The sequence below is a fragment of the Contarinia nasturtii genome, unplaced genomic scaffold (assembly GCF_009176525.2).
Source record: "Contarinia nasturtii isolate CC-2019 unplaced genomic scaffold, AAFC_CNas_1.1 Cnas_scaffold_630, whole genome shotgun sequence".
Classification (NCBI taxonomy): Eukaryota; Metazoa; Arthropoda; class Insecta; order Diptera; family Cecidomyiidae; genus Contarinia; species Contarinia nasturtii.
The window spans coordinates 3,661,143-3,670,008 of record NW_022197981.1 but is presented as its reverse complement, the minus strand read 5'-3'; the positions used below and the strand labels follow the sequence as shown (position 1 = coordinate 3,670,008).

The 8,866-nt window shown below is 33.9% G+C and overlaps 1 protein-coding gene across 2 annotated transcripts in view; it reads left to right on the top strand.

Annotated features, from left to right (window-relative positions):
* Positions 1 to 841: 841 nt before the first annotated feature.
* Positions 842 to 8,866, top strand: part of LOC116340041 — a 124,142-nt gene continuing 116,117 nt past the window's right edge. For both annotated transcript variants that reach the window (XM_031766202.1, XM_031766204.1), the window contains exon 1: positions 842 to 1,749. The gene's annotated coding sequence lies outside the window, so the exon portion shown is untranslated. The remainder of the gene's footprint in view (positions 1,750 to 8,866) is intronic.

Here is an 8,866-nt window from a genome sequence, read left to right as displayed (position 1 = left end):
TCCAATTATGCATATTCAAAGCGGGAGAACGGATTTTCCTTGTTTTTAATTTCATTTTCGACTCAAACATCAAAATTGTTGTTACAATGCATAAAATTAGATTAAAATTTCTCTCGGTGATGTGCATTTGTATGAAAAATCTATATTTTCGATATGTTTTTGGTGGATACAGTTAACATGAACAATGAAAATTAACATTCAGCCAAAACCTTTTTGGCTGTCAATATGTTTAATTTGACACTGTGCTAAAACTGAGCATTTCATTCAATTCATCTGCCCATCTATTCATTTCATCTATCTATCTGTGGCATATACGTAACTTCTTAATAACGGAAATAATTTCTTTAAAAAAAATATAATTATATGTCATCGATGAACCATACTTAATTAGTATACATGATTATGTTTAATCAACAACGCTATGATTTTCATGACTAAATTCATGAAAAACATTGATCGAAGTTCACGAACACCAACCGAAAATAGAAATGATTTCAGAAAAAAAAAGATATATTCAAGTCCATTCAGAAGGTAAAAGTTATGACTGGAGAAATAGCAACGCAAATATCGGTTTATTGACGGCAAAGCAAAAATCGAGTCGATTATACGGAATCAACAACACATCGTGTGTGTGTGCGCTTCACTCTCATTCTCTCACTCGTGCGACGACGGTGTTCCACTACGAAATCATTTTATTTGTATGTTATATACACGCACGTAATGTAGAGGTGTAAGAGAGTGAGAAACTTAGACTTAAGTAGCGGCATTCACATATTTATATTTCTTGCAGTGCGCATGGGCTCAACACTTTTCTTCGCCAGCCATATGGTTTTATTATGTTTCGCGAGGTTCATTGAACAAGTCGTGTTTTTCTGGTGTATTGTGAACTGTGCGCATGCGCTCAACACAATCGCACTGATTTCTTCTCTTCTCTGTTTAAATTTCGTTAGTTTTTTTTTCGCCTCTTCGATTGTTTATTACTTTTGATGATGATTTTTTGCGTTGTTTTTATCTCATACATTTAGCTCGTGATTGGATTTTTGTTTTTAGTGGTCGCTGGAAATTTGAGAAAAAAAACCAAGCGTTTGTTCCTTAAAATCAAGACATTTTTTTTTATGTTAACTATTCTTGTGTTTAAAATCAATGTGCAGTTGCAAAAATCAACACACTTCTTTTGTTTTTTTCTAAAACAATAACATTTTCTAAAGACGAAAAATCTCACTTTTTAAAAAACGCGGACAAAAAAATTCAAAACCGATTAAGAAAGAAAGTGATAAAAGTGTGAGAGAGTGTCGCTATTTATTTAAATCCATCCATTGAATATCAATCAAGTCAATTTAAAACGCCAATATAGGAAAAAAAACATTGACATCGGCATTCAGTTTGACAAAAAAAAAACAAGAAAAAAAACCGCATAATAATACAGTAAACATTCGTAAATCTCCCAAATCAACACATACGCGCTCTGTTTTGATTAGAAATGATCAGTCGATGTTACTAGCTTACACATCGCATACGTGAATTTTATAGTTAAAAAAAATAAATATATTTCCTTTAGTTCGTGCGAGTGACTGAATTACTTAGCCATACTGTCACCATTGCAATACATTTCGGGAATTGATATTAATCATAGCTCAACGGTGTTTTAATATCAAAATCGAACGGGATATAAAGAAACGAGAAAGACAATAAAAATCAACGGCTTTTGCAGTGGCAACAGTACTAGGTTTGAGCGCAACTGGAGAATACGTAAGTAGCTTTTGATTACCAATCACTGTTTCATCGTTTTGTTTTCTTGTGTTTTGACTGTCAAACAAACGATATTTTGCTTCAAAACATTTGATCAGTGAATGGTACGAATTATTGTCGTTCTATGCGTGCATTTTAAATGTGATGATAGATAAATTCTTCTATAGCTGGTACATGCACAGAGAAGCCAGACGACAAAAAGAATGAATGAAGAAAAAAGTATTTTGGTGCTTATGGATTATGCATAATTTGTTGTTATTTGAAAACATCAAAAGACGAGATTTTTTTGCATTTTTATATTTTTACCGTGTACAATGAGTGAATTGTTTTTTTTATTTCCTTTGCATATTGTTGTGTCGTGTATGGTTGCCGTTATAATTGTAATTAAATGAAGGCCCCCCCTATCCAGCCTGGCAAATTTTTGCGATTGCCTTGAAAACTTTTTTGGGATTTAGTGACTAATTTGTGATAATTTGTGACAGCAATGTTTCGGCCCATGGAATGGACCTTCGGCCAATTTTTCTATTTAGGCCTATTGGCCAAAAAGTCTCTTAGTGAAATTTTGAATAAAAGCAAAAAATGAAAATATAATGATGCAGAATTTTAGTGACTCACAAATATGACTTTAGATTTTCGATACGACATCTGGTGGACATATTATGAACAAAAAATTGAAAAATGCACAAAAATGATTTTAATCGAAAATTTGAAAAGGCTTTTCATAAAAATGGGCAAAATTATAAAAATTCTTCGACATAATTTTAGTGACCAATTTGTGACTCCCAAAAATGTCAACATTTGAATTTGTGACACAATGTGTGTGACAGAAATGTCAATTTTCCGATTTTCATACTAAAATTCGAAAATCAATGAAATTTTTCAAATCGAATACGTAGATCCAAATAAATGGTGTCATCTTTTAGTGACCAATTTGTGACTCTCAAAAATGTCATCATTTGAATTTGTGACACAATGTGTGTGACAGAAATCTCAATTTTTCGATTTTCACACTAAAAGTCGAAAAACAATGAAATTTTTTAAATCGAATTGTAACACAAATTCAAATGTTGATATTTTTGAAAGTCACAAAATTTAACTAAGAGACTTTTTGGCCAATAGGCCTAAATAGAAAAATGGCCAAAATTGGCCGAAGGTCTATTCCATGGGCCGAAATATTGCTGTCACAAATTATCACAAATTAGTCACTAAATTCCTAAAAAGGTTTCAAGGCAATCGCAAAAATTTGCCCGGCTGGATAGGGGGCCTTAAATGAATCTATAAAAAAACATGCTGATTTCAATGGCGTTATATTCTTTAGATTTGTTTTTGCATTCATTTTTGCGTACATTCGTTTGAGAATCATTGACAAATAACGTTGTTGTAACGATAAAAGTAAAGATAGAGCAAAATCTACCGCTGCATACAAAGTATAACTGTTAAACACACAGCGGTAGTCAAAGAAGCAGTAACAAATGAAAATAAAATATAAAAAAAATGCGAGAAGAAAACCGACAAATGAAATATACAAATCTTGCATTGAGAATAGTTAATGCTTCTGAGTCTGACTTTTTAATTTGCAAAGCACACAATCGGCTATACCAGCCGCACATGCACCGCGTGAGTCTTTGAAAACATATCAAAATCATTTTCTAGCAACTTAATTTGGAAAACAATTTTCCAAATTATGTGCTACACTCAAAATATCGTCGTCGCTGTTGATGCTGCTGATGCCATATAACAAAGACAAAAGAAAGAGAGTAACGAGACGCGCTGCCTCTGAGATTCATTAATCATTTACAACTTTTCCGAACAACAACAAGAACAGCAGCAGCAGCAGCATCAACAGCAGAAGTGAATGGACGACGTCGATGAGAGCGAGAGTGAGCGAGCAAGCGAGTGAGCGAGGAAGAAGAAGAAAAAAACACTATAGATTCATTTGGTGTAACGATCTCTTCAGTTGCTGTCTTTTATGTGGAATGAAACACGCTGTCAAACTATCGGGTGCAAACTTACTTTCTGTTGAATATGTAATATTGAGTGTTGAGCACATGCAATACTCGCGTATTAAATGTGCAGCCGTTTGTTGCTACTAATGCCAATGCAAACTCTCTGGTGCTACAAAGAGTAGCATCCAAAATACGACTCAATACATTTATGCATTCTCCTAGCGAATCGGTTAAAATGTAGTTTACGATAAAGTTCAAATGATTTATAATAAAACAGAGTAAGTCAAAAAGTGAATTGAATTTAGTGAAGTACAAACGAATTGATGTCGTATAGTGGCAGAAGAAAACAGAGACAAACACTGTGCTGAAGAAATAGTTAGATAAATTCCTGCTTCGTTGGCGTATTCATCTGCTAAGTGAAAAAAGAAACCTACAGATAGATTCATTCTCGAAATGAAGGAGCATCACATTCAAACCACTCTATAGAGTAATGAGACGTTGAACATGCATAGTTTTCATTTAAATTTGAAAATTCACGCGCACTTCAAATTGCTGGCACTCATCAAATCAGACACAACTATACGGTTCAAAGATATATAGATGCATAGAGAGAACGAAATCGAGCGCGAGAGAAAACTAGACACCGAGCATAGTTCAATGGTTTGTAAAATGTTCAAGCATAAATGAAATTGAAAATTGAGCGTGGCCGTGTCTTTTTGATTTCAGCATCGTTTTTTTTTTTCGATTTCGTTGCCATTAATGGCATCATTTAACTGTTTTCAATAAATTTTCTTTGACTTTGCCATCGTAAATGTCATGCGAAATGCGATCATTCATTATAAGTTTGTTAAGAAGTTTGCATCACACGGATGCCATGGCAAAATGCTCGATGACAAGCATGTTATTTAGGTTCTGATCTTGTTAAAAACCATTTGAATTTCGATGATGATTGAAGTTTATTTTTTGTTGAGTTATTGATGAAAACCATGGTATATCAATCAATTGTCGGGTCAGGTGATTAATTCAACAAATGCGTAAAACTTTTCAAGCAATTTCTATATCCTCAACAATGGCATTCCATCGATGAAATACACTGGATCCATTATATAATATACACAAATAATGTAAAACAGACACGAAAAAAAATCATGCACATCGGCCAGCAATGGTAAAAAAAACTATGCTTTATTACTTATTCGCAATGGAAGCTTAAACATAAATAGACACATGAGCAATCATTACACATGAGAGTAAATATGTTTCATTTTGTGTATTTATGTACACCGCAAACACTTATAATCAACGAATGAATAACAATTCGCCTCTTTCTCTCTCTCTCTCGCTCTATCTTCGTCTATTGTAACTGGCTGTGATTTTGCAACATTTTTTTCCCTTTGAATCGTGCATGAAAAGAAAAATATTATCGTTTCAATGCTTAAACAAATCGTTTTGGTTTCATTCCATCGCATGTGTGAGTATATGTTTATATGACTGTTATTTCATGTTTCACTTCATCGTTTCGTTACCGCGGCGCAATGATGTTTTGCATTGTAGTGTGCATTTGATTACTATTTTGTTGATCAAAGCTTCTTGTCTTTGGTAATCGCGTGCTATTTGCCATGGCGTACACATTACGAAATACCGTTTTTCAGAGATGCATCATATGCAGCATGTCATTTAATATTTTCAGAGAGAAAAAAAAAGAGAAAAGAGTAGCATTTTCGGTACAGGAGGCTTCAATCAAACACATTTTACGGTTTTTGGTTTATGTCAATTTTACCTGCTTTGCAGGCCACCAAATACCATTTAACCACTGTGGTTACATCGAGTATTTTATGAGAGATTCTCTTTCTCTTCAATTCATTATCACTTTCGTATACGAAGCAAAATTGCTGTTCACAAATATGATGGCTGGCTGAAAGCCATTTAAATTAATTTCAATGGTGAATATGATCCAAACGTATTTACATTGGCGATGCAGTCTATTGTTTGAATAAATTCTACTGCGAGAAAATTTCAAATTATAATCGCATTTGAGCGAAGCAGAGAAAAAAAACAACAACATAACAACAGACTGAACGAACAAACAGGCCATAATCTCAGGGCTTTTGAAATAAGAATAAGAGAGACACTTAATGCAAGTAAATGTCTTTAAGGCGAAAATAATTAAATATTTAGTATGAATATTGAGTGGGAGTTTGCACAAAATGAAAACATAAACATTGGTATTTTGTTCTTTGTGATTTTGTATATAATTTTGAATGGTATAATGTGTCGGTTCTTTGATGTAATCAATATACAGTGCTAAGTGCAATTTATTATTTTAAGATGATATTTTATTTGTATTCATATTCATTGATTGTACTGACGATATTATACCGCAAATTTTGATGACATAAACACGAAATTCTTCGCAAGGAAGAAAAAAAACGCATACCAATTCTCAAGTTCACTGTGTATAAATTCAATTAAAATGCGCGCCGAATCATTGTACGAACATAAAACGAATGTGTAAATTAAGGTGCAGTGCACGTTTTATACCAAACACTACGAAATAATAGCATATAACACTTTCGGACATCGACGTTTTGACCACTGTATGCGTCGCTGTTTTGTTTGCTCGCATTCTTCAATGAGTTCGATAGCATTGGTGGAGATAAACGAATACCAAATGAACCGCTTAGAATAAAAGTAGTGAATGAGAAAAAGTGAAAATAAAAGTCGAACATAAAGTTTTTTTTTGTATGGATTTTGTCTATATAAAAAAAACTTTATGTTCGACTTTTATTTTCACTTTTTCTCATTCACTACTTTTATTATAAGCGATTCAAATAGCATGCAGATTGCACCATGATGATGAGGCCATGGTGAAGAAAATGCAACGCACACACGTTTATAGCCGAAAAATTACGAAAGTTAAAAATTCGTACACCAAAAAAATAAAATTCAAATAAAAATGTGATGCAATCGAACAAATAAATCGCGATGAAATTGGAAAATGCAAAGGTGTACGTGTTTGGTTATCGGTGTGTGTGTGTGCAAATTTACATCGGACAAATTCCGGTGTGTATTCGCCTATTGAGTAAATCGAAAAATGTGCAAAGTTTTTTTTTAAATAAGGCGCTCATCGTTTGCAGACATTCGAAAAGCGAAAACAGTTTGCGCGTATCGCATTTACAAAGTGTTTGTACGGTTTGCCACATGCTTGAGCATACGCAATACCACACAATTTATTATGCATTAAAACTAATTTCTCTGTTTAAACAGCAGCGTCGCACCAACAACAGAAACAGCAACTGAAACATTTGAGTGTGTATTCCCTTTAAAGGTACACTTGAACGGCATGTTTTTGGTTGAAAATGGTCGTGAAATTGGAAGTAATACATCAATTACACATATTCAAATATGTAAGTACCATTCAAACGAGACAGACGATTATGGTTTTATTTTCTGTTTGTGTTTCCATTTTCCAACGTTTTTCCGAAGTCAACAACACGGAATTGCAATCTCAAGTCATTCTGAGATTTAATAAAAAAAACGGTGGACAAAATAGATGGTTTATTATGTCGTCGCCGTTTGTTGTTTCTCTGGAATTCTCTCTCACTCATTCACTCTCGTTCACTCTCGTAACGAGAGTCTCGTTCGTCTTTTGTGTCGTTTGCACCAAGGTAAATGGGCAAAAGATATAAACGCGCACACACATTACAGAAGCGAGACGACGCAATAAAAATGCATTTATTAGATTCTGTCTTTCTTTTTTTTTCTCTTCATTTCGTGTATTTATAGCACTCACAAACACTCAATCATACAAAAAAGCGACAATACACAAAATGAATATTATGTTTGCGACTTTTGTACCTTTTTTGCTCTCTGTCTGTCGTTGTTTATTTGTGATTTCAGTTTGCGAAAAATACACTCGCCAGTATGTGCACAACATCATGAATGTGAAATATATTAAATAAAAATGCATGTAACCATTCGATTGTGCGATAGAAAATCGTGACCGGATCGGTATCGGATAATAAATGTATCATCGCAGAATCGAACATTCATTCCTAGTTTACCATATAGCACCGAGTAAGTCTGAAACCAAATAAATACACATACACATTGGAATGTTTGTTGTTGAATTGTTGTAATCGTATTTTATCTCCATATATTTGATATCGATAAATGGTACAACGTTATATATATGAATGTGTGAGGTTGCCTGTATCCAAGATTCTAGCGCCCAAAATGAATGAATAATGTACAGAATGAGAGTTGGCGGTTTGATTCAATTAGGCGAAAATTCGTAGCGCAAAAAATATTGTTCTTCTTTTCGGTCAGTACTTTGGCAGGAACACCAACGATGAAGACCATGATCATACATGACCAAGCAAAAATGATGTTTTTTTGCTCTCGTTCTCTGCGTGAACTGTTTGAACGAATTGTGCACCCCTGCAACATTCAACAATATAAACCAAACGAAGTGAAATACATACCAACAAAATACAAGTGAACAAACCAAAAACCAAATGCTGTACGCGGCGATTTTTTTTAACCTTCTATCTGCTGTGTTCAAACCATTTTTCTCGGCATGTGTATTGACGTCTTTGCGGAATTCACATTTGATTATTGTTCATTTGCATTATATTTTGTAACAACGGTAGCACATGGATGAATTTCACATTTTATTCAACTGCGCCAACTTTCTGGCACTTTTCACGTTTGTTTATCATTCAAAATTCTCTCTATCTCTCACTCTCTATCCAAATTCAGATTATATACGTTTTTCCTTCATCTAAAGTCAGTTTAAAACTCATTTGCATATACCACCAAACAACAGAAATTGCATGTACCATTGACTGAAAAACACATCCACACCCACACACACACATACAAAAAAATAGCAAACCAACAGAGACTGTAGAAAATAACAAAACATGAACAGATGGATGGAGAGTGAGAAAATGGGATCGACAATGTTGTTTTATTTTTATTTTTGTTTTGCATTGTTTTTGCCTGCATAGATTTAAGCCAAGCCAATGCTGTCAATGGTTTGAGAGTGGTTGCACGCACTAAACAAATAAAGGCAATATTCACTGAATTTACGTGCTCCATTCATGTTGATATGGTATCAGATTGGTGGCTTCGACGGCAACAGCGGCCGGTAAATGGCTGATGGATGA